Source organism: Miniopterus schreibersii, assembly GCF_964146895.1.
Source record: "Miniopterus schreibersii genome assembly, chromosome: 10".
Classification (NCBI taxonomy): domain Eukaryota; kingdom Metazoa; phylum Chordata; class Mammalia; order Chiroptera; family Miniopteridae; genus Miniopterus; species Miniopterus schreibersii.
Genome location: NC_138110.1, coordinates 63955947 through 63981243, shown reverse-complemented (window position 1 = coordinate 63981243; position 25297 = coordinate 63955947). Strand labels below are relative to the sequence as shown.

The 25297-nt window shown below is 52.1% G+C and overlaps 1 protein-coding gene across 1 annotated transcript in view; it reads right to left on the bottom strand.

Moving 5' to 3' along the window:
- Positions 1 to 19579: 19579 nt before the first annotated feature.
- The window catches only part of STK35 (serine/threonine kinase 35), a 41129-nt gene continuing 35411 nt past the window's right edge, over positions 19580 to 25297 (bottom strand). Inside the window, exon 4 of the mRNA XM_081149382.1 lies at positions 19580 to 24168. The gene's annotated coding sequence lies outside the window, so the exon portion shown is untranslated. The remainder of the gene's footprint in view (positions 24169 to 25297) is intronic.

Sequence of the window (25297 nt, the reverse complement as noted above, 5' to 3'; positions counted from 1 at the left end):
CCCCAGAGGATTTGAGAGGCACACAGCTCCAGGTCACAGGATGCCTCAAGATGCTTTCAGCTTCAAGGAACAAAAACCTTAACCCCCCAATTCTCTAAATAATGGTTCTCAAAGTGTGGTCCCCAGACCAGCCAGCATCACCATCACCTGGGAACTTGTTAAAATTGCAAATTCTTGGCTTTGCCTGCTGAATCAGAAACTCTAGGGGTGGGCTCCAGACAGCTGTGTTTTAACAGGTGCTGTCAATGCGCTCCAGTTTGAGAACCGGTGCCTGAGCAATAAAGATGTTAATCTCACAAAACAGGAGGCTCCAGGGCTGGTTATTTCAGTGGCTCGATGGCTTCATCAGGACCCTGTCTTTCCAGCCTCCAGCCTCCTTGCAGGGACCTCTGTCTTCAGGTTTGGCCCTTGGCTGTCTCCTGGTGATCGCTTCACCATGAAAACATCAGGAAGAGAGGAGACTGTGTTTTCCAGGACAACTCTTTTTATCAAAGAGAAAACCCTTCCTAGAGCTCCCCCAGCAGTCACCCCCTCACATCTCATTGGCCAGAAGGGGGGTCATGTGCCTTTCTCAAACCAATCACTGGCCAGGAATATCGAGTTATTATGATTGGTTCAGAGTATTCTCCACTGCAGAGAGGAACTATAGCATACTGACAGAAAGAGCACAGATTCTACGATCCCTTCAAATCCAGGCTCTGCCATTTACTCATTTCATGACCTTGGTTAAGTTACTTGACCTCTCTGTGCCTCAGTTTTCTCATCCACAAAATGGATATAATAATAACACCTATTTCATAGGATTGTCAGGAGGACTAAGAAAATTCATATTTATAGAGCATCTAAAACAATACTTGGCTATATAAGAGTTTGCTAAATAAATATCATACACACTGTTTTTAATCAGGATTTTTAATTAATTTATTTTTATGTATTTATCTTGCTTTTTTATAACAACTTATAGGACTTGAGGATATCCAATAACAGTACAGAGAGCCCTTCCTTTTGGTTGCAGAATATTCCATTATATGAGGGTATAGAATTTATTTAACAATTAGGTTATTTGAATTTCTTTGCTATTACAGTGCTGCCATGGATAAACTTGCAGATGTTGTTTTGTGTGTGTGAGTATGTATGTAGGGCAACATCCTAGAAATAAAATTGCTGGGTTGAAGGGTTTGTGTATCTGTAATTTTGATAGATGCTGCCACGTGGCCCTCCAGAGCAGTTATCCCAATTTAACCCCCCACAGCTGCGTGTGAGGTACCTGCTTCCCGAAGTCTCACCACAGAATAGTTACCTTTCTCAACTCCTCCTACCCTCATGGCAATTCCTGTGCATTGCTGCTGTCATTTGCCCAGGAAGAAACAGACCCAGAGAGGTGAGATGACTTGTCTGAGGGCCATCGGTGAGCTCAGAGAGGAGACCGCGTGGGACCCTCCCCTAGCCTGGTGGCCCCTTCACAGTTTCCAGAGCGCTCCCTGTGGTGGTAGCTGGTCCCTCGGATGCCAGCTCCCAGGGTGCTTCCACTGCCCGCAGCCAGCGCCTGTCTTTCAGAGGACCGCTCGTGGCCTGGGAATGGATGTCCTCCAGAGGGGGATTTACTTCCTCCAACCACTGCTGAGTACAGGAGTATAAATACCCCAGCTCCCGTGCCCCCCCAAGGGGACAACTCTGAGGTGTGACCTATACTATCTCCAGGGCACTGCTGCAGGCTTCATCCAACGTGGGGCTTTGAGATGCCACAGCCTTGCTTGGCCTCTGTCCATTACCTGTCCTGATTTCCCATATTCTACCTGGAATGCTGTCCTGGAATGCTTCACAGTAGGCTTATTATAATAGATGATGATATGATATGATATGATATGATATGATATGATATGATATGATATGATGATATGCTTTCTTTACTTTCATAAGAATCCTTGTTTCAGGGTCAACTACTGGGAACCCTAATCTAAGGCACCTTCTGTGGTCTCTTTCATGCTTCCCTGTCAGGGTACCCATTGTAGAGATGAGAAAACAAATTGGGGAAGTGAGTACTTGGAATTTACAGAGCCACAAGTGGCCCAGGCTGGGATCAGTACCCAGGACGTCTAACTCCTTCCTTCCTTCGAAGGAGGACTGAAGCTCCAGGGCTGGCTGAGAATGAAATTCGTCCCCTCCTCTTTTCTCACCTCCTGAGTGCACTGAATCTTCTACAAACACCTGCCCATGTGAGCATCTCCCATATGGCATGTCTGGCTCCATGGGCCTCTGCCTTGTCTTGTCTCTGAAGTGACTGAGCTATCCGATACTGAAATCAGCTCAGTATTTCATGTTGGTCACATCCTAAATGCTTCCCAGTTTGACTATAATTGCAGCAGGCAGACCATAATGCACTTATTGAACATGCCCTGAGTTAGAACCTCTTGTATATATTTGCATGCTATTTTCATTTATTCAACTGGACAGGGGGGAAAAATCAAGTGATGCAGCTCTTGAGTCAGGTGGGCTGGAGAGGGAGCTGAGTGCCCCAGGGCTGACCTGGGCAGGAGCGGAGGCTCTCGTGTGAGTCGCCCCTCACCCCAGGGCTCTCCCTGCCTGGACCTGGGATGATGGCCCCCTGTGTCCACATCTCCACCCCCGTACACATTACCCCAGACTGTGCTCCATGAAGGCCAGCTCTGTGTGGTCAGCGCTGGCTTCCCAGAGCCTGTTGAACAAATGAATGAATGGATGAATGAATGAATGAATGAATGAATGGACAAGTGAATGCACATGGGCTAGTTTATCTTCCTGAAGCACAGTTAGTTCTGGTCCTGCTCCTCTCTTGCTCAAAAACTCACAGAGGCTCCCTATAACCTACAGGATAAACCCAGGGCTTCATCCTGGCATTCAAAGCCTCTCAAGTCTCATTCCAAATCTATAGGATTGTAAACGTTGGTGGCATAGCTACCGTGCCAGGTGTGTGACAACGACCCTGCAGTTTGGCTTGAAGAGGTGAGAATGTGAGCTGACTTCCCACTTCCCCTCCTTCCACCTTCCTCTGCACACCCAGTTAGAGAATTCTGAGGGTCAGGCCACCCAAATACCAGGGTAGGGAGGGGAGGCTCAGAGCCGATCCCGAGCCCCCAGGGGGAAGAGACAGAAGACGGGAATTGCCCTGGTGTCTGCGAGGAAGGGGAGCTAGAACCAGCCTCAGGCCCAGGCTCGGACCGACTTCACTTCCCCCACTTGTCCAGGAGGGGGCGGCAGCATCCCTGGTTCGGGGCCCCGAGCGTCTGGGAGCTTCCCTGCCGACGAGGCCGGAGTGTCCGGGGTGTGAGCCATGTGTGGATGCGGGCGTGTGTTTGCAAGTGTGGGAAGAGAGGGTTGGAGCGTGTGATGGAGTGCTCGGAGTAGACCGTGTGTCCCTGCAGGTGCAGTTATTCTTTCTACTCTCGCTCATTTGCAAATGTTTATCAAGCGTCTTCTCTGCACCAAACCCTGGTCTAGAGGCTTAGGACACAGTAGTGAGCCTGATGCATGTGGTCCCTACTCTCAGGAGACCAGAGCTGGGTAGAGGGAGGCCAGGAAAAAAGCATGCCAACACCGAGAGTGGCATCGCAGGGGGCCATTCCCTGCAGAGGTCGAAGAGGGCCAAGGGCTGACCGTGTGCCTGTTGGAGTTTGAAAATTTAATCTTAGTCTAAGGACAGGGAGTCCTGAGACTTTAAGCTCAGGGGTGTTGCGACGTTTGACTCACAGTTTTAAAACCTCTCTGGCTGCTGAGTGGGAAATGGCTTGGAATCGGGCAGAGAGGACAGGGAGGAGGCTACTGCAGTTGTCCAGGCAAGAGCTCCGGTGGCGGGGGCCCCAGCTGCGGGTGCGAAGCTGAGGGGAAGGGCTGAGGGGAAGGCACAGACTCGCGCCCCGTGGAGCTGGCACTGACCTGGGGCCAGAGGAGGGAGCAAGGGCCCTCCTGGGTTCTTGGCCTGAAAGGAGCTGGGCTTCCAAGTGGAAGCAGCTGTGTCAGGGGCGGGTTTGCATTTTAAAGACCAGTTTCTGCCCTGGGGCCCCTCTGTCTCAGCTCCCTGGCCTGTCTGCCCAGCTCAGACCCCTGAGGGCCTGTCCTGCCTCCCTCCTTCTCATGGGAGAGAGGTTCTGGAGCAGCTGCTTCAGCCCTACCCTCCAGGCTAGCCCGGGGTTCAAGGACAGAGCATTCTGCTTGGATCCTGCCCGGGGACCTGCCATCTGCAGGCAGCTCCCTCACAGCAAAGCTTTACCTTCCCCTCATTCAGTCCTTCCTGGGGGACACAGGCCTTGGAGACAGGCTCTCAGGACTCGGGCTCAGGTTGTGAGGAAGCATAGGTCCCATGGACAGCCAGCCACTCAGCAGCTAGAGTCTCAGCAGCCAGCCAGTGCCAGCCACCCAGCACACAAGGAAAGAAGACTTCAAAAGGTTCCAGCCCCAGCCTGCGGGCTAACCCCCCTTCCCCGCTAATGCCAGCAGGAGCAGAGATGAGCTGTCTCTGCCGAGCCCTGCCCAAATTGCACATTCACTCACACAATAAGCGTCGCTGTTTGAAGTCATTATGTTGTGGGGTAGTTTGTTATGCACTAATAGTTAACTGGAACAAATAACCTTGAATCCCAGCCCTGCCCTTACCAGCTGTGTGAGCTTGAGTAAGTCGCTTAACCTCTCTGAGTCTCAGTGTCTTCAGCTGTGGAGTAAGGATACTGATACTCATTATGAGGAATCCTCTGGAGAAAGCCTCATAACAGCCAAAGGGTGGACTCATTTGTGAAGGATCACTCAGATGGCAAACAGAGGCCTGGAGGCTGGACCCTGCTTTGTGCAAGGCCTAGTCCAGGGGCCTTTGTCCCCATAGCCTGAAGCACTCCCTAAAGAGCCACGCTGGGTTGGCCAAGGAAGCAATGAGGGGGTCTGAAGATCTGGGTCAGCATCCAGAGGCTCAGGGCTTCTAGGACCACGATCCTACGTGTGTCCACGGAGGGACTGCCTCCAGGAGCCATGGCCCAGGTGCCATGCAGGCTTGTTCTGCCCCAAGTAGCTCAGGGCCTTGATCACTTCACCTCTGGGACTGCCACCTCCATGGCAGTTGTAACCTGGACCTTATGTCACCAGGACTTGGAAGGTATCAGCCATCTCTCTTCACCTTCTTATCTCCCCTTCTCCCACCAAACCCACTCCAAAACCTACCTAGGACCACTGGCCCCTCTGCCCTTGCTCTCTTCAGGCCACGGCTGAAGAGCTGTCTGCTGACCCACCACCCAATCCTGAGCAAGACACGGGGCCACCCTGAGTTCCAGTTTCCTTACCTGTACAGGGGCATAAGGATGAAGGGCCCTATTGGGTGAGTTCCTACCAGGATTAAAGATAATACCAAGAGGACCCGGGCACTTCTGGGAGGTGCTAGAAGGCTGGAGGTGGGGAGGGCCACATGCAAATGCCCCTGGGAATAGGACACTCTGCCCACCCTCTTCAGCACCCAAGCAGATCTGCTCTGGGCTGGTGATGTGGGCACCACCTGCACCCTTGGCCACCCACGGTGTGTGATGGTGCCTGTTGCTAGGCAACAGACCTCAGCTCGGGCCTGAGCCCCTGATGTCAGCCACCTACCAGCTGGACTGCTATTTCTGGGCTGTGGGGGCTGCCAGTGGCCTCCTAGATTTCTCTCTTCCATAGAGTCTGGGAGGGAGGAGGGCAGGCTGTGTGTTGGGGACTCCATGAGTTGCCATGCCTCTCAAAAGGCAGACCCAGGAGAGGCTGGAATGAGGAATCCCGACCTGTGTGTCATCAGGTTTGGGGCCTAGTAAAGGGACTTGCCAAGACAGAGCAAAGCAGTGGTGGAGCAAGGGCTCTAGCACCCAGGTCTACTCCCCATTCCTGTCCTCACCGGAGGGATGATGCAGACAGGTGAGAGAGGTCAAGCGACTGAGCCAAGATCATACAGCAAGCAAGAGGCAAAGCGAGGATTCCAGCCATATCTGTCTATTCTGAGACATCATTTATGCTTGTGACTTGCAGATGGGACTCCTTAGGGCCTCAGGCATCCGCAGAAGTATCTCAGGGGCCTCAGAGGGGAGGTGACGGAGAAGCCGAGCTCACAAGGGAAACTCTGATACTCCTCCTCAATTTCATCCATTTTACTTGGGTCTCACAAGGAACAAAGGAAGGCTAAAATCTCTTTGAAAAATTGCTGGCCCATTCAGCACCTTCACAGCATCAATGTGGAAACTGAGGCTCACAGAGATGAAGGGGCTCATCCAGGGATCACAGCAAGGACTGGGAGCCAGCTGCGGATCCCCACCCGGGAGCTTCCCCAGGAGAGGGGAGGGGAAATGACACGGATGGGGTGCAGAGGGCCTTCTCGTACTTCAAGCAGCAACTACTAAGGCGCTAAATGACTTGTATTACACCGGCACGTTCACCCCACTGCGCTCCTAAGCGGTGCCCTGCCCCTTTCCTCTCCATCCGTCTTCGGGGGCACTGCTGTCAGGAGCCCGAGCGCTGTTCCCGGGCTCGCTCACTCGGTGCCAACCGCCCCCCTGCTCGAGCCAGCCCTGGGAGCAGGCACTGGGTCCATCTTAGCAGTTACCTGGCTCCCTGCACGAGCCTCGGCTCAGTGACAGGCATGACAAAGCCCTTAGGGGGACATTATCATTTTTGGTCATGGAGTATCCATCTTCCCCTTCCTAACAGCACCCCGATTGCCTTTTGGAGAATTGCCTTTCCCACATGCAATTTAGTAATCTGACAAGTCCCTCAAGATAATTTCTGTAGTTCTCGCCTCCCACTGCAGAATAAAATAATAATAAAAACAATAATAACAATAATAATAATAAAACAACAACTAATATCTATTGAGCGTTTTCTGAAGGCCAGGTACTGTTAGTGCTTCACACATATCACTTCATTCATGGGAAACCCAGCCCGCGACGCAGCGCCCAGCCCGGCTGCAGGGGCAAAGGGAGCTCGAAGGTTAGCTCGCTGGGCTGCAGCGGGCTGGGGTCTGAGCTGAGCTGGGCCAGCTCCGGGGGCGTCGTGCTTTCTCACTGCCCTGCGGGTGTCTTTTCCTCAGGCCTTGCTTCTTAGCATGCTGACACAACTGAGGCAGGACACTGACCTTGCGCATCCAGATGGGACTTTCGCCCTTGAGTGGGATGATACAAGGACGGAAGTATGGGCGGAGCTGCTCATTCCACAGGCAGGGCCCTGACAGTCTGGTAGCTATTCTGGTTCCTGCCTGTTTCCTGGCTCTCCAGCTTTTGCCTCAATTCTGTGGTCCCCAGTAACCTCCCAATAAATTCTCCTTTTAATCAAACACCAGAGAACCTCATGGATACAAGGTGAAGAGAGAATGCCTCAGTCAGCTGCTGCTGTGGAACAAAATACCCCCCTCCCAAGTATTGGATTAAAATAACAAGCAATTATTTCTCACAGTCCTGTGAGTCTACTGGGAAGTTCCTCCGGTCTGGACCAGCTCATCAGGGCTAGATGGTCTAAGATGGCCTCACACACCTGTCTGGCAGGGAACAGGTTGGTTGGTCTGGCATGTGGCCTCCCAGGCTCCAGCGGGCTAGCTCAGGGTCATTCACATGGTGTTCTCAGAGTCCCAAAGAGCAGCCAGTGCTTTGCAAGCCTCTGCGTGTGTCCCATTGCTATTGCACTGTTGGCCAAAGCAAGTCACATGGCCATGCCCGGAGTAGGGCGAGGGGGGACCACCAAAGGGCATGGATGGAGGGAGGGGATACTGTTTTCACCATTTACCACTGGCGGGAATTTTTCAAGGTTGGGGCTGGGATGATCACTATTGTCCAGACAGGAAACTAAGGCATGGAGAGGGAAGGTGACTTCCAGCAGCACACTGTGGGTAGAGGCGGAGAGGGGACTTTGCAAATCTTCTGGAGTCTCGACCTCAGTCTGCTGCTGAAGGCAGGGCCCCGTTTCTCTCTCCGATGTGAATCAAGCTGATACAATAATCCTCCTTGCAACCAGAAAAAGCTACAGTGAAACATTTGTTGTGCGGAATTAGCGAGGCCCATTTCCTGTGTGCAGTGCTGACCCGGGCTAATTGCCTTTATGCACAGAAAAATAAGAAAGGGACCTGAAAGCATTTCCAGAGCCCGGAAAGGTCGCCTTCTTTAAAAAAATCAATTACCTGTTCCCACTTCAGAGAAAACACTTCGCACATGCAGTTTACATTTTAAGTAGAATTCAGTGCTCCTGGCCGAAATCTACCTGGAAATTCTTGTCAGGGCCTGAGCGGCCAAACAGAGGCCCCAATTACCTTGGCTATTGCCGTTTCAGGCGGAACATGGTGCCATCTCAATAATGAACTGCTTTTCCATCCAGAAGAAAATCCCAAAGCATAACATAGGCCTTGGATTCAGTTTCTCCTCCTGCCTGGTCCGCCATCCACGCGGTTTCGTGGCGCCTCTTCCCCTCCCACATATACTTCGTGGTCACATAGAAAGGGCACCGAAGAAATTGTCTGCCTTCCTCTAGGTTGGCATGAGCTCTGGTGTCAGACTCAAGTTCAACCCCCTTCTGCCACTTTCTAATTGTGTGAATCTGGCTCATGATGCAAGAGCTCTTGACCTTGGTTTTCTCATCTGTGAAATGGACACAAGAACAGGACATCACAGAGTCGGGTACAACAGCGAAATTCCAGGTGGCAGCACCATGTACAGGGGTAGAGATGAGGGAGTGGATGTTTGTCGAGTACTTTCTGGGTTCTTCGGGCCTCAGCCTCCCCACAGTCCTGACTGGTGGGCAGCCAAGGGGCAGAGGGGGAGGGTCGGGCTCTGGAGTAGGACTGGCTGAATTCAAATCCCAGCCCCGCCACTCGCCAGCTGGCTGACTTACACAAGTCACTTCACATCTTTGTGCCTTGGTTTTCTCATCTGTACAAGGGGCTATCCACAGTGCCTGCCACGCAGAGCAGAACCCACGGAGGCCTGGGGGAGGCAAGTAGTGTCCTCACCCCCAGACATGGGAGGGCGAGTATGAAGGAGGCTGGGCCCACGTGGAGGGGAGGTCAGCTCTACCTACCTTCAGCCTGTTGACTCTGAGGTGCCCTTGGGTGGGTGAGTGCAGATATGGGCGCACTGGATGCAGGGGTGAAGTCCCGGGCAGGTGGCTGTGGCACGGATGGCTGGGAGGCATGGAGATGACACTGGCCCCTTACTGTGACGGGGAACCGGTGTCCGACAGCGATCTCTCAGGAAAGTGCTGTGTGCATCGGAGGAAGAGCGTGAGAGGAGGGCGGTGGGTGAGACCTGGCACGAGCCACGACCTCCCTGTAAAGAGAGTCACTGAAAGGCAGAGACAGTCCTCTGTGTCCATACCTAGGCTGAGCGGACAGCTCCTGGTTCAAGCCACTCTCCCTGTCTTTAAAATGAGGACAGTATCGGGCAGCCTTCAGGGTGCTGTGGTCATCAGCGGTCACCAGCGGAGGTGTTAGCATCCATGGCTGTCACTGTTGCATCTGTCCTGACAGTACCCTCCTCCGCTCTGACCCGTCTGTCAGCCCTCCTGGGGGCTCTCTCTGCAGAATCTGCCCAGGCTCTGCCGCTTCTCGCACCTCCCCTCTGCCAGGCCGCCCGCCGTGGCCACCTCTTCCACAGTATGTGCTGGCCACCTTCCTCTTCTCCAGCTGCCCCCCACCCCAAATCTATTCCCAAGGTGGAAGGCAAGGGACCCTTTGAAAATGGAAGCCGGATCCTGTCACTCAGCTCACACGCTCCAAGGGCCTTGTCGTGGCCTACAGGCCCTGCGTGGTCTGGTGCCTCCCCTCCCCTCCGCTCTCTCACTGCTGAGGCCACCTGCCTCCAACCCAGTGAGACCCTCCACTCAGGGCCTTTGCACGTGCTGCACCCCCCCCCCCAGGCATCCACCTGGCTCACCCCTCTCCAGTCAGGCCCCTGCTCAAATGTCACCTTTGCAGGGAAGCCCGCCTGTCACTCTCACCCTCTTGATCCCATTGTCCTGATGTCTCTCCTTCAGAGCACGCACTGCCTGCTGCCTACTTCAGTTGTTTATTTCTACCTGTCTCCCTGCACTGAGCTCGAAGGGCCGGGAAAGCAGGGGTGTCATGCATGGATGACTCCAGATCCCCAGCAGCTGGTCTGGGCCTGCCTCCGAGTGGCCCCTCCGTGACCTGGACCATAACCACCGCCCTCACTTGCTGACCTCTGGGAGGGAGCCAGGCCTCTGACATGTGTTACATCTCCTAACTGCGTGAGGTCAGTAACCAGTATGACTCCCTGGTAGACAAGGGAGGACCCCAGGCTGGCAGAGCCTGTAACCGGCCGTGGGTCACTCTGTGGGTAAGAGGAGGTCTGAGGCACCAGGTGGTGTCCCTCCAGGCAGCTCAGGCTGTGAGTCCCAACACAGGAAGGTCAGTGACAGAGAGGCAGATGCCCAAGTAAGCACCTGGAGCCCCAGGCATGTGTGGGCAGGTGGGTGGGTGAACGTAGCCTCCTGGGATCAGCAATGCCTAGGTGACCCAGGCAACAGCCAGCGTCCAGGACACACCAGTGTCTGAGCTCCTCCCAGCCCCGAGTGCCTGTGCCTGCAGCTTCTTTCAGAGCCAGTGGGCAGAGTGAATGGGCAGTGGGTCCTGTCGAGGTGATTAGGGAGCTCAAAGCTGAAGGGCTGGCAGCTAGGGATGTGGCCTGGTGACGCTTCTCTGGGTAAACACAGAATAAAGGTCCTGCCAGACCCTCTCACCCCTGCCCGGTGCCAGATTATGCAATGTGTTGATGCTGCGAGTGGCACCCACCCAACTCTGAGGACTTTGCCTCCACTCCAGGAAATGAGTCTCAGGAGGATGGCCCAGCTGCTCACCACCCCGTGCCCCAGCCTGCACAACACGCACACACACACGTACACACACCACTGTCCACAGGAAAGCAGAAGCTTGGCTTTGGAGTCAGTCACTCAAGATATCTTTATTGAGCACCTACTATGTGCCAGGCACTCTTCGAGGTGAGCAGGATGGACAAGCATGGCTGCCCTTAGGAAACTGGCATTCTAGTGGGCGTTATGAACAATAAATAGGACAAATAGATGCTACAGGAGATGGTGATGTATGCTCAGGAGAAAATGAAAAATAAAACCAGCAAGGAAGACAAAAGGAGAGGAGGGAACTGGGTAGATATCAGAAGGAAGTGAAGGGGGAGATGCAATTCAGGAGAGCGAATGAGTGTAAAAGCCCTGAGGCACTCCTGCCGTGATGGGTGTCTCCCCAAAACACAGCCACTGGTGGGGCTGGAACAGTGTGAGTGAGGCGAGGCGAGGAGTCAGGGAGGGGACAGTGGCAGACTAAGGGCCTGCATGCCATGGTGGGACTTCAGTTATGCTCAGGGTGAGGGAAGCCACTGCAGGGCGAACCTGCCCTGTGAGCATACGCCATGTCACTCATCTGCACACGGAGCTGCTGGCCCCGTGCCTCTCGAGGCCATGGCAGGAGTGTAGAGGACATCTGCAGCCCGCCACTGCTCTGCTTCTCCATATTTGCTCCCTCCCCCGGCAACTGGACCCTGCTTTTTTATGAGCTCCAAGGGGCTCTGTGAGGGAAGATGCAGGAGGACCCCGGCAGGAGGGGACAACCTCCCTGCCACCCTTGTCCAGGCCAGACAGGACTATGCTGCTGAGAGGAGAAAGCAGCTGCTGGGCAGGCGGCAGGTCAGGAGAGGCCCAGGTGCGGCCTGGTGGTCAAAGGTCTGAGCCTTAAGCTGACTCTCCAAGCAGGAAAGACCCGTCTGGGCCAGCTACCCAGGCCTGATCTCTAGCTTTTAACTGGAGTATTTTTATACCAACAGAAAAATGACAGGCATCTTGCAAGGAACACCCCACATACCCTTCACCTATGCGCTCCCTTCCTCTCTCCAGCCTCTCTCCAGGGAGGGAACAGAGGCAGAGGTTAGCTATGAGGCCCTCACCCCTAGACACTTAGCCCGTACCCCTGTATCGCCCCCAAGCAAGGGCGGTCTTCTCTTTCTTTCTTTTTATTTTAGTCTCATTGACAGCATTTTTATTTTTTATTTTTAATTAAAAAATTTTTTTTTGTTAATCCTCACTTGAGGGTATTTTTTCTATTGCTTTTTCAGAGAGGGGGGTAGGAAGGGGTGGAGAGAGAGAGAAACATCGATGTGTCTCCCTCACATCACACATCGACTGGTTGCCTCCTGCACGCGCCCAGACTGGGGTCGGGGAGCAAACCTGCAACTGAGGTACATGCCCTTGACCGGGAATCGAACCCGAGACCCCTTTAGTGCGCAGGTGACCCTCTAACCACTGAGCCACACCAGCCAAGGCAAAACATTTTCCCCCCACCCCCATTTATAAGGACATTCTTCTATACAACAAAACACTAAACTCCAAAATAACCAAAATGTTTAACATTGTTATAATACTATCAACATGCAGTTTATGATCACAGAGCCCAGATTCTCGGTTCCCCAAATGCATGGTAATGCCCCTTTATAGTTGTCTTATTTTAACTCTTTTTTCGACCCTAGATTCCCTCAGGGACTAGCTACTTCACTTGGTGGGTGCCTTCCTTTCGTGTCTGATCTAGAATGAACAATGCCACCACCCCACCCACGCGGCCTTTTTCTCCCGTTCATGACACTGCGGGTTTTGGAGATGGCCCAGTTGTCTGGGTGAATGTCCCTCCGTTTGGGCGTGTCTGGCTGATTCCTCGCAGGTAGATTCGGGTGGAACACTTTGGGCAGTCCCACCACCAAGGTGGGGTGGCCTTATGTAAGGAGGGCGTCGCACCAGCTTGGCCTGTTGTTACTGGCGCTAACGTCACACTTGCTGAAGGTGGTTCCGCCAGATCTCTCCACCGTAAAGTGAGTCTTTCCCTTTGTGAACGACGGCCCGTCTGTGCGATGAACTGCATGTTTGAGACCGTGTGACTGTCCTGTGTGAATTCCCTCACCAGTTTTCACCCAGTGACTTCAGCAGCTATCCATACACTTTCCAAATTATTTCACTGGTAAATCTATTTAACCTTCTACGTTCTTCTGTAGAGAAGTTTTCCACCCCTCCATGGATTATTTTACTGTTATTACTATGCGATGTGTAATATTCCATTGTCAGCATTGTCAGTTATTTTTGATGTTCAGATTGTTCCAAGCTTGGCCTTATTGTCCATTCAAACTGGCTCTTATGTCCCCCCACCCTTTTTTACATAACAATTTTATTGAGGCATAGTTAATATGGAATAAATTGCACATATTTGAAGTGTATGATTTAATAATTTTTTGATGTATGAAACCATCACCATATTCAACATAGGGTAGGGCTGGGGAAGGGGGTCAAAGGATCAGTCCTGGGAAGCGAGTTTGGGCCCCTGAGAGCAGAGAACTGGCTGGGCTCTGGGGTGAGGGGGAGAGCAGCTGGATCCGCTCCACAGGCATCCATGGCTAATTGTCCTTTGTTACCAGATTACTGTTCACCTGATGACACAGGAATTAAAGGGCTATTTTTCTGTGCTGGAATTGGGTGGCCTCTTCTTCCAGGGCCCCGTCCACAGGGCTAGCCTGCCTGCCTGTCTAGAATTATGTCACAGGTGCCCACAGGCTGCACCCAACCCACAGAACTGGGACCAGACCCCATATCTCTTAGCCCCTTAGCCTGAGCCTAAGTTCTCAGGACATGTCCTCTGTGTGGTCCACTTCTGGCTCCACACCTCAGCCTAGTGTCCTTCAGGACTGTCAGCTCGTGACACGGAGCTTAGCACACAGTAGGGGCTCAGAAAATATCCCTATGATGAGGGAATCGTGTCTAGATGTATTTCATCTTTGAATCTCAGTGCCCAGCATAGTAGGTGCTCAGTGAATGCTCAAGATGGGCAGGAAGAAAGCAGAATAGGTATCAAGGAGCTCCACAGTTCCACCGAAGAGATCAGGGCTATTTTTTTCAGTGTTCAACGCACTTTATTTGTATTAATTCATTGAACTCTCAGAATAATCCTTTGATGGTGTTTATCATCTTCTCTATCTTAGGGATGAAGACAACGAAACACAGAGAAGTTAAGTAAACTGCCCAGGATCACACAGCAAGAGGCAGAACTGGGACTGTAACCCAGGCACTGTATTTCAGACCCCACTGTCACCACACTGTATCTCTTCACCTATCTTGTCTGCATCTCCAGCCCCAGAAGAGTGCAACACATAGATGGCACTCAGTACGTATTTATTGAACAAGTGACATGCGAACAGACAAGAACCCAAGTCTACAATTCCCCCAGTGTCAGGTAGCTCTGCTGGTTGTACATAGGTGGCCATTGTCCCAGCTCTGAGTAAGGTGCCCTGGATCCTCTCTGGCTAATTTGCTTTCTTTTTTTAAAAAACCCAGGCACGTAGAACTATTACTACTACTACTAATACTCAACCTTTATTAGAATGAGCCAGAGGCACACTTGTGGGGCAGAGTGGCTACTTGCCTTACCCAACACCACGTCTCCCCTCAACTTTAGAAGCAGGACCACTGCCCGCCTTGTTTCCCAGTCTTGGCATCAGGTATGGCCATGTGCTAAGTTCTGGCCAAGGAGATGTAAGTGGAAGGGTAGGGTGGGACTTCAGAGAAGGTCCCAGAAAAGGAGGGAAGCAAGCTCTTTTTTCCTCCCCTTTTTGTGCTGTTGCCTGGGATGGGGAGAACACGCCTGAAGCCCCAGCGGCCATCCTGGACTGGGAGGTGACCTTGAAGATGGGAGCTTCTTGCTGAATATGTTGGAGCCAGAAGACAGTAGGAGATGGGAGCCCTGAGGACCTCATGTGACCAGCACAAAAGCCCTGGATTGCCCCTCACACTTTCATGCACGAGAGAAACGACTTCTCTGTCGTTTCAGCTGCTGTTGTCTGGGATCTCCCGTTTAGGCAGCCACACCTGTCGCAGACACAGGTGCAGTTATCTCCATTTTACATATGACAAAGCCGATTCGAGCCCAGGCGGTCGTGCAGCGGGCTGTGGGCGGAACCACTGCAGGTGCTCCCAGCGCAGCCCTAGTGGCCCATCGCACGGCGGAAACACTAGCTGCAGGGTGGCTGGGCTCTGCCAGCGTGGGAACGAGGAGCGCGGGGGTTTGGCAGTGGCCTTGGCCTGCTGGCGGGGGCAGCTGCTCTCCGTGTTCTCACCGCGCTGGAGCTGTCTGGGCCAGGCCGCGGTTATTAAATTCCTCATATTCCGATCTGCCCTCAAGGAACCAGTCGACCAAGCAGAGGCAATTATTGGAGGCTTTTGCAGGGGAAAGCGGTGCCAGCCCCACGTGAAACAGGATGGGGTGGCTGAAGTCCCCAGACAGGGAATTAGGATCTGAGAGCTGCAAGGATGATCTCACGCAGCATCTGCCCACGTGGGCTCCGACGCATTTTCCGCAGACCACCAGTTCATCAGAGGTGGGAGCAGGTGTTCAGTGCAGAAGCATCGGCCATCCAAGCGGCCTGAGACTCAGGACTTGCCCCGGGCTTCTCAGAGCTTTCACGCGTTGGGACCCTCCCGGAGGGGAATGAAATATACAGTATTCCTTAACAGTATTTACATCTTGAGCCCTTTTTTTAAAGGAGGATGTTTTCCCCTTTAAAAAGTATTATCAATAGATACCATTTATGGACAACTCACTGCATGCCAGGCGCCATGCTATGGATTACAAATGCCTCTCTCATTAGTTCTCAGGAAAATCTATGAAGTGGGCGGTATTGCTATCATTTTATAGGTAAGAAAACTGAGGCTCAGAGAGTAACATGCTAAGGTCACAAGACTGTGAGTGGCAAAGCAGCAATCCAAACCCTTCTGATTCCATCCTCTTTGGCCTAGAGGAATGTGCCACATCCCTCGCAGTGGGCAGGCAGCCATCCACGCTGGACCCGGACTCAAGTCCCTAGACTCCTGTTTCCATTTTTTCATCTTTTCATCCTTTGCTGCTTCTAGATTCATGAATGTGTCAGTTGGTGGGTGATGTCCATCTCCCTACACTGCAGTTCCCTCCCACGCCCAGAGTGTGACCGAGAGCAGCTGCAGGGGAAGCGGAACTTCTGGGCCTGGCTCTTGCCTTGTCAGCACCATCCTATGACCTCTCATTCACCTTTATGGGCCTGACATGTGACACAGGGACACACCCCTGAACTGCACCCATCAGCTATGGGCCATTCTGTCCACCACAGGCCCAGCTCACAGGATCAAGCCCTAGACTGCTCTGGATGTGTGGTTTTTGTTTTTAAATGGTCAAGAAAAACAGTATTTTATGACACTTTGGTGAAAATTGTATGAAATCCACGCAGCCACGCTCATTTGTTTACATATTGCCTGTGGCTGTTTGTGTGTTTTAATGGCAGAGGTGAAGGGCCCATGGCCTGCAATGCCTGCAGTATTTACTTTCTTGCTCTTGACAGAAAGTTTGCTGATCCTTGTTCCAGGTGAAAGAAATCAAAGCTCTAGTATCTTCACGCACATCTGGTGATCCCTTCCCTTCCCAAGTAGCTGGTTTCATTGCTGCCTCTCAGGGGTTGGCCGGAATGAAATGGACTGTGACTAAGCCTCAGGAACGGAGAGAAGTGGCAGGCCAAGCCACGAGGGTGGGCCGGGGCCCAGGAGCCCTGGGTTCCCGTCTTAGGCTACCCCTACGGCGGTAGGCTCCTGAGCAAGTTCCTTCCACTGGGCCGTGTCCTGATACAATGTGCTCTCACCCATCTACTTAATAAATATGTACTGAATGCCCGCTGTGAGCTATATCAGGCACTGTGCATGGACAGAGATTATTTAAACACAGATAGTTCCCTATTGATGGCTCAGCTTTGGATTTTTCGACTTTACCATGGTGCAAAGCGATACCCATCAGACCATTGTTTTTTACTTTCAGTACAGTGTTCAATTACACGAGACATTCAACACTCTATTATAAAATAGGCTTTGTATTAGATGATTTCACTGAACTGTAGGCTAACGTAAGTGTTCTGAGCACATTTAAGGTAGGCTAGGTAAGCTATGATGTTTGGCAGGTTAGGTGTACTCAATGCATTTTCAAGTTAAGATATTTTAAACTTATGGTGGGTTAATCAGGATATAACCCCATTGTAAGTCAAGGAGCATCTGTATACATACACACTTATGTGTGTATTATATATGTATGTAATATAGACAACTTTCTGCTGCCCAGGCGGTGTGGCTCAGGTGGATGAGCATCATTGCAGGCACCAGGAGGTTGCCAGTTTGATTACCGATCAGGGCACATGCCCAGGTTTCAGGCTCCATCCCCAGTAGGGGGCATGCAGGAGGCAGCCGAATCAATGTTTCTATTTCTCTCTCCCTCTCCCTTCCTCTCTCTGAGATCAATAAAAACATATTCTAAAAAAACCTTTCTGCTAGTGGTAAGTACTATAAAGAAAAATAAGGCATGTTACATTTGCCAATGATACATCTGATAAGGGATTAATATCCAAAATTTATAAAGAACTCAACACCAAAAAGAACCCCCCCCCAAAATCCAATTAAAAAATGGGCAGAGAACCTGAATAGACATTATCTCCAAAGAGGCCATACAGATGCCCAATAGACATATGAAAAGATGCTCAACGTCACTAATTGTCAGAGAGATGCAAATTAAAATGAGTTATCACACACTTGTCAGAATGGCTATCATCAATAAATCCACAAATGACAAGTGTGGGCAAGGGTGTGGAGAAAAGGGAGTCCTTGTACACTGCTGGTGGGATTGCAGACTGGTGCAGCCACTAGGGAAAACAACTGGGCAGTTCCTCAAAAAATTGGTTACCATATGACCTAGCAATTCTACTGCTAGATATATGTGCCCAAGGGTATTAAATACAGGTCTAACCTGAAACTAATGCAAAATATTATTAAATATAAACTGTAATTGGAAAAAAAAATCAGAAAAAAACCAGAGGTCTATGCAAAGGCTTGTACAATAATGTTTACAGCAGCATTATTCATAAGAGCCAAAAAACGGGGGGTGGGGGGGAATACCCGATGTCCATCAACTGGTGAATGGATAAATAATGTGGTATTTCCATATAATGGAATACTATTTGGCAATAAAAAGGAATGATGCACTAATGCTACGACATGGATGAGCCTTGACAACACTGCAGTGAAAGCAGCCAGACAGGCCACACACTGTATGATGCCATTTACATGGACTGTCCAGCATGGGCAAGTCCATAGACAGGTAGAGTCGTGGTTGCCAGGGGCTGGGAGCACACACTTGGCAAGGGATAAGTGACTGCTAATGGGAGCAAGTTTCTTTTTAAGGTGATAAACACGTTTTAGAATTCGGTGTGATGGTTGCACAACTCTGAATAAACTAGAAACCACCAGCATGAGCACTTCAAGGGGTGAACTATCTCAGCAAAGTTGTTAAAAAACCCAAAATAGTGGGCGGTCCTTTTCTAAGCTCCAGGCTGCTCTCTAGGCCGAGCAGGGAAGTACCCTTTGCTCCATCCCCAGCAGTCTTTGGACACCAAAGCCTGGGCCTGGAATGCAGCTCATTTATTCTCAGATTGAGCAGGAAGCCTGTCTATCTTTTCCTCTAACACACATCCCAAAGTGCTGACTCGGTCCTCCTGTAGTTTTGATTTCTGCGTTTACCGGGTCTCCTGAGAAAAGGTGAAGAGGTGGGTCCCACGTCAAACACCAACCCTCAATAGATCGATGAGCTTCTTTCCAAGGCCGTGGGACACCAGGAATCAGGGCTCAGCATTCAGCAGATTGGGCGGATCCCAAACCTGTCCGTTTGGGAAAGGAAACTAAAATCATTTGTTGGGAGCCTACTAAGTGCTGGGCCCAACACCAGGTTCCTATTTAACCTTCTGCTGCTCTGAAGGTGGCTCTCACTTCCATTTGCTGGAGGGGACGTGCAGTAAGACCGCACCACCTGCCCAGCAGCAGGGGGCAGAGCCCCTGGTCTGCCCCGAGCACCAAGCATTCGTTCTCCAAGCGGTCTGGGTTTCTCTGGGATTTAGTTTTCTCAAGGGCAGAGGGGCTCCCACACCTACCAGGCAGGTCACGGAGATATCAGAGGGAGGTGGGCTAGATGTACTTTCACCTACCCCAGGCCCACGGCAATGGCCTCACTTGGAGCCCTCTGCTCTCTAGGCCTGGGTGCCACTGCTCGGCCCACAGGGGCTCTGCCCTGGCCCTGCTCCTCTGAGAGCCCACCCCCCTTCCCCTGCTGCTATGGTTTGGAGACCCTGATCATCTCTACATTAAACACCCAAGGGTGGACCATGCAGAGGCGCGGTGCTGGGGCTGAGAGGGCCTGAGGTGTCTGAGGGCCCACGCGGGCTGGGGTCCTGGGCCCCTGCGAAGGGCAGACTAGGCGCGGGGTGGATTCCTGCTCCAAGGGCAGGTTCCTCGCCTCTGAACGCCTGGGAAAGGGGTGGGGTGGTAGGAGCAGTTGAGGGACAGCAGGCAGTTTTCTCGTCAAGCGGCCGAGCGTCCTTTCCTCTCATGTTCACCCACGGGGACCAGGGACAGGGAGGAGGGGACTGGGGAGCTGTCACAAGGGCTGGCTGCTCCTCCCCCCAAATAGATGACGACAAAACCACGAACACGTTTTCAAATCACATATGGCTTCGACCCCATCAAATAACTTTATTCACACAAACGTCCCTTAATTTACAAAGCCTCAGTCATTCATACACATTAGGGGGCTCCACAGTGTTCAAGGAACTTAAATAGAATGTATCATACCAACCCAAGTAAACCAAATACAAAAAATACTCATATAAAGTTGTTCACACGTAGGTCCTAGATTACCAGCTTCTGTGCAAAAAAAGAAAATAAAGGAAAATAGGTTTATTAACTAGTATTTGAAATGAACTTTGAGCCTGGGTTAAAACTTTCCTCACTGAAATGGCCCCACACAACTGTTAAATCATTGGAACATACTCCCCTGCTCTGATGGAAAGAGGCCCCTGGGCACAAATGATGTCTTTAAAACATCCCTAAATAAACTCCTTTCCCCTGTAACCTTAGGGGCGTTCGGGCAGCTGATGACATTGGGTTCATCTCCTGATGATGGCTGCGGATGCCTACTTTAGTCAACCCTCCGGTAACATCTCCTGGTTCCCCCCTTGAGGGCACCTCTCCAGGCTCAAGTGGACAGGATTAGAGATGGGCCTGTGTTGTCCTGAAGGCTGTGCTTCAGCCCAGTGTGGGAGGATGGTCGAGGCAGTGCCTCTGGGCCTCAACCCCAAGCCCTGCCACCTGAAGAACTTAATAGTTCAAGCTTGGCTGTTGTCAGGTCGCCAGTTCCTAGAAGACTCCAGCAGCTGTCTGTCTGGGGGCCAGACAGACCTAGGAAGGGGAAAGGAGTCATGGAGGGCAATAGTCCAAGAGCCCCATTAGAGTCAGAGGCACCAGTGCCCCAGATGTGTGTGTGGAGGGGGCACCAGCAGGATCAAGGGTGGGAGGTGCACTTGGAAGAAGGGGCTGAAAGTCCAGGTGACATGGAGCATGGTGAGGGCAGAGTTAGGATCCCCTTCTTAGGGGGTGAAAGCCTGACTCCTGCTTCTCCAAGCTTCCAAAAGATACCCCAAAGCTGAAACCCACAAGTCCATCCGTCTTCTAAGGAGGTAAACAGCCAACAGCATAAAGAGGAGAATCCCTCAATGTCAAATCTTTTCCTTTTCTTACAAAAAGACTCAAGCAAAAAAAAAAAAACCTTATTGCTCCAAACACTGGTTCTCTAGGAGGCAACTGATATGTTAAAGAGCCAAGAATGGGGGGGGGGGGGGGAGAAGGAATGCGAGGTGGGAAATGTCCAGGGGCCAGGTGGCTGTGAGGAAGGTGGCGAGTGGTCTTAGCACCGCAGGGTTGAGGGCAGAGGGAGTGCGCCCGCCCCTGGCACCTCTGCCTTTGTGTTCACTCTGGGGCCACCGCTGGCAGTGCCACAAAGGCCAGGCCCTGTCCCGAGTCACTGTCCACCTAGTCGGGCACCATTCTCCTCTGGCTGTAAACAGGGTATTTCTCAAGTAAACATATACACTCCCTCAGAAAGGCAGCCATGAGGGGCAACCCACATCTGGGAGGGAGGAGAGTTCCCATCCTCCTGTCCCAGTGCCTCTGGGATGAGATGAGGCTGAGGCCTGCGACCCTAGTCCCCAGTGCCCAGAAGGGGGTCAGATGGAGCCAGTCTTGAACAGGCCGTGGCAGCCTCCTGGCTAGAGGTAAGAGGCAGGGACGTGCTGGGTGTAAGGGGCAGCGTGCACCTGCCTGAAGCAATCTTCCCATCCTTCGCTAAAGCTGCTAGAGCGCACGTGGTGGGGAGGGGAGATGTGTACCTGGCTGCAGCCCTCAGGTAAGGATGGGGGAGGGGGTAACCCTCCCTGTGTGGCTACCTGTGAATGGGAGTGAGAGCTTGAGACAGATGGACACAAACAAGGAGGAAGGAGAAACATACGCTAGGGGAGCCGGGGGTCTGGTCAGGGGAAGGCAATGGAATAAGGCACTATGATCTGTCTTGCTGATTCCTCTCGCTTAGGGGAAACCAAGCTCAGACCCACAGGGCTGAGCCCAAGCCCTCCCTCCAATAGGCTCTCCCTTTCACAGATTGAAGAAGAGAATTAACGGACTGCTATTTTAAGGTTTGGAAACTTCCAGAACTTGAACAAGCTTAACAAACTTGATGGCGCTGAGATGATGCACCGAAGAGCTACTGCCAGGCCTGAGACCAGGTGGAGAGGGTGAAAAGGCAGGAAGTGGCAAGGAAGCCGACCATGGCGGAACAGGTGGCAAGTGGCTGAGAAAGGACAGGAGCCACCTGGGCCTCTGCCCAGGTTAGTCTACGCCAGGACAGAGGCAGCACTTCCTTAGGAGGGACTCCTACCTAGCTGCCTGGGGGCCTCAGGTGGACAAAGAGGAGCGAGCAGGGGAGGGAGGAGAGGGCCAGGCAGGCACTTGGGTTAAGGAGGCGGCCCTCAGAGCTAGGGAAGGAGGTCCCACCACCAAGCCAGGAGGACTGGGAGTCCTACAAGGGAAGGGCGCATGGAAGCTGGCTACCCAGGTGCCCACCTCACCCACAAGGTATGGACATCCTGTCGCCTACAGGGGACACTCTGGCACCAGGAAAAATAACAGGGGGAGCACTGCAGTTCCCAGACCTTACTCAGAGCTCAGAGACCGGGGAGGGCAGAAGAAAAAGAGAAGCGAAAGGTAAAACACTTGGTTAGGCCCAAGCCCTCACTAGGGACTTCAGGGCATGAGCCGCACAGGGAGAGTTGGGGGTGCTGAGTTTGGGGACTGTTTTTCCCATATGCTCATGTACAGAGACAGCTGGTCCAAGGGAAGGCAGGGTGGTGGGGCAGAGGAGTGTGCACTGCAATTAGGGGATGCTGCACTCCCACCTCCCAGCTGCAGCTCAGAGCACACACAGGAGGTCACCCAAGAAATCAGAAGAAGAGACAAGAGACAGGCGATCACAAAGGATTTCAGCCAAGGAATGGAAGAGCCTGGTTCCCACCTGCAGTCCCATCGGATCCCACTAGCCACAGCCAACTGCCTGCCCAGGAGGAAGAAGCCTTGGGATCTGAGGGGCTTGAGAAAAGGCTGAGAGAATGTGAGCAAACACACTGTCAAGTTTCAGCTGGGGCTGTGCTAGCCTCTCCCAGACTCCCAGAGCCCGGACTGCTGCTGCAGGGAAAGCGCCCCTTGGTCACACAGCACTTAAATGCCCTCCAGCTGTCCCCCGTATTGATCCTATGCTGCTGTAGAGAAAACAAAACCCAAAAATGAACACAAAAGAATTCCTTCTCCTCCCCAAAGACCCTTTCCTGCTTGGTTGTCACAGGATGAAAAGCCTCTGGAGTAGCTAAAGCAGCATCCAGGTGACACAAGAGGGACAGCACAGGAGGGGTTTCCCTGTCCTTGCATGGGGGCGGGGGGGGGGGAATGCCAGGTTCAGAAGCCTGTGAAAAGGGGGCTCCAAGAGAGTTGTTGGAGTGCAGATCAGCTACACTGACAGACACTGCTGGTGGGGTCCACGGCTGGGGAAGCTCTAAGGTGGCAAACCCACAACCAGGCACCAAAGGCTGCGGGGGCCACCTCCCGACTCTCGGCAGCTCCATCCTTTCCGTCAGACACATTTCCACGAAAGTGGGCACCTAACAGCACATCCCTGGGTGAGGGAGATGGTGCTTGACACTGTTACCATAAGTGGTACCAGGGGACCCGGTGCATAGGGCACACCCTTCACTGCAGTGACAGCCAGTCCAGGGCACCCTGTTCTTATGGCAATGCTCACAACTGGATTGCAGGGATTCAGGCAGTCTCTGTGACCACATGGGAAGAGATTTGGCACGACAGTTTTTTCCTGGGGATCGTCTTCTGGGAAGATCACTAACAGAAACGTAGGCCTGCAGAGTTGGGGTGAGATGACCACTCAAACTGCCAGGAAGTGGGAGATGGTCACTTCCGTCCCGTTACCCACCACCCCCCCCCTCAGAGATCCCGGTTATAAAGGGCAGTAGAGGGAATGACTCCCACCGCGGTTAGTCCTGTGTGGCCTGGGCTTCCACAGCTTAGAGAGAACACACCCACAGTTTAGAGCTTCTTTCTTGAGTTCTCCTGGGCAAAAGCTGGTCTTCTTCCAGGTGGATCTTTATTCAAGGCAAAGGGCTGGCAAGGAGCAGCTCCCGTGTCTGGCAGTTCCTGCACGTGGTAGAGAGGTGGCCAGAGGCCTCCTGTCTCCATGCCCCGTTCCAGGAGAAATGCCCACAATCTCTATGGACAGGCAGGCCCTCTCTGGGAGAAGTGAGGTGTTAAGAGGCAGAACTGAGAAACAGGTAAAAGAAAGACAGGGAAAATAAAGGACAAAAATGAAATAGCTCCCTAACCCCTTATAAAAATGAAAAATGAAATTTATACATATATTTGTCCATATTAAATTTCTTTAAAGAAACTGGTGCCTGTCCACAGCAGAGCTCCTGCTCTTTTGACATCTTAAATCGTTTAAATAAAAAAGAAAAAGAAAAAAGAGAAAGACAAAAAATAAAATAAAAAAAAATTAAGCGAAACTGAAGAAGGGGGAAAACCCAAACAAAGCTTCACATTGCTGGCGCTCCAGCTGCTGGGAGATCGCCAGCCGGCCGAGCCACCTGTACCCTCTGCCGTCCTCTGTGAGACTTGATGAGACTGTGGGTCCCGAGGATCAACCTGGAAGACAGAAGGCAGGGCACAAGTGAACACTGGTCAGTGGGCTCGGGGTGCCTCCAAGCTCCAGATCCCTCCCCCTCAGTGCCAGCATCTAACCCGATGAATTCAGAAGCTGTGATGTGCTGGGGTCCAGGAGAGAAGGTCTCTAAATACTTCATCTGAAGTAGATTTAGCTTCACTATTACCACCCTGCCACAGACACACATTCTTACTATTCAGATAACAAAACTGAGGGGCAGGTTAAGTGACATGCCCAAGGCCACATGGACTGAGGGGCAGACCCTGGCTGGGAACCTGGGCACACAAATCCCATCAGGAATCCTGTGCCTCTCTAATGGCTTCCTTCACTGTTGGAAAAATTGCCACTGGCCCGGCAGGCATGGCTCAGAGGCTGAGCATTGACCTAGGATCCAGGAGATTGCGGTTTGATTCCCGGTCAGGGCACATGTCCAGGTTGCGGGCTCGATCCCCAGTCAGGGGTGTGCAGGAGGCAGCCGATCAAGGACTCTCTCATCATTGATGTTTCTGTCTCACTCCCTCTCCCTTCCTCTCTCTGAAATCAATAAAGATACAAAAATAAAATGCCACCAGACCCTAGCAACCTGTCCCCGCAGGTCTTGGCAGTTCTGGTTCCCCCTCATACTTCCTTCCCCATCCTCTCTAATCATGCTGCCCTGAAGCTTCAAGGCAACTCTCTTGAGTTTACTTATCCCATTTTAGGAAAAAAGAAAAGTGAGGTCCAGGCCTCTGACAACTGATACTACTAGGTAGCCAAGGTTCTTCCATCTTAGGAGAGGCCAGAATCCCACAGCCAGGGCAGTGTGGGGCCGAGCCATGTGCTGGGTCCTTCGCTGTAGGGGTCAGGGACGAAGTTCTGGAGCCAGAACCTGTGGCTGAGTCAACAGGCTCTGGCACTTGATTGTGGGCAAATTTAAGAACTCTGTTCCTTGGTCTCATCACCTGTACCTAAATCACAGGTTACTATGAGGACAGTGCCTAGCTCTAATATTATTAGCTATTATTTGAGAATCAATCACCTTGGTGCTAGATCTCAGGAACAAGACAAGCTATCTGCCCTTCGGGGACCTGTTCTAGTGGAGGCCTAGAATACAAGCACCTACAGACAGAG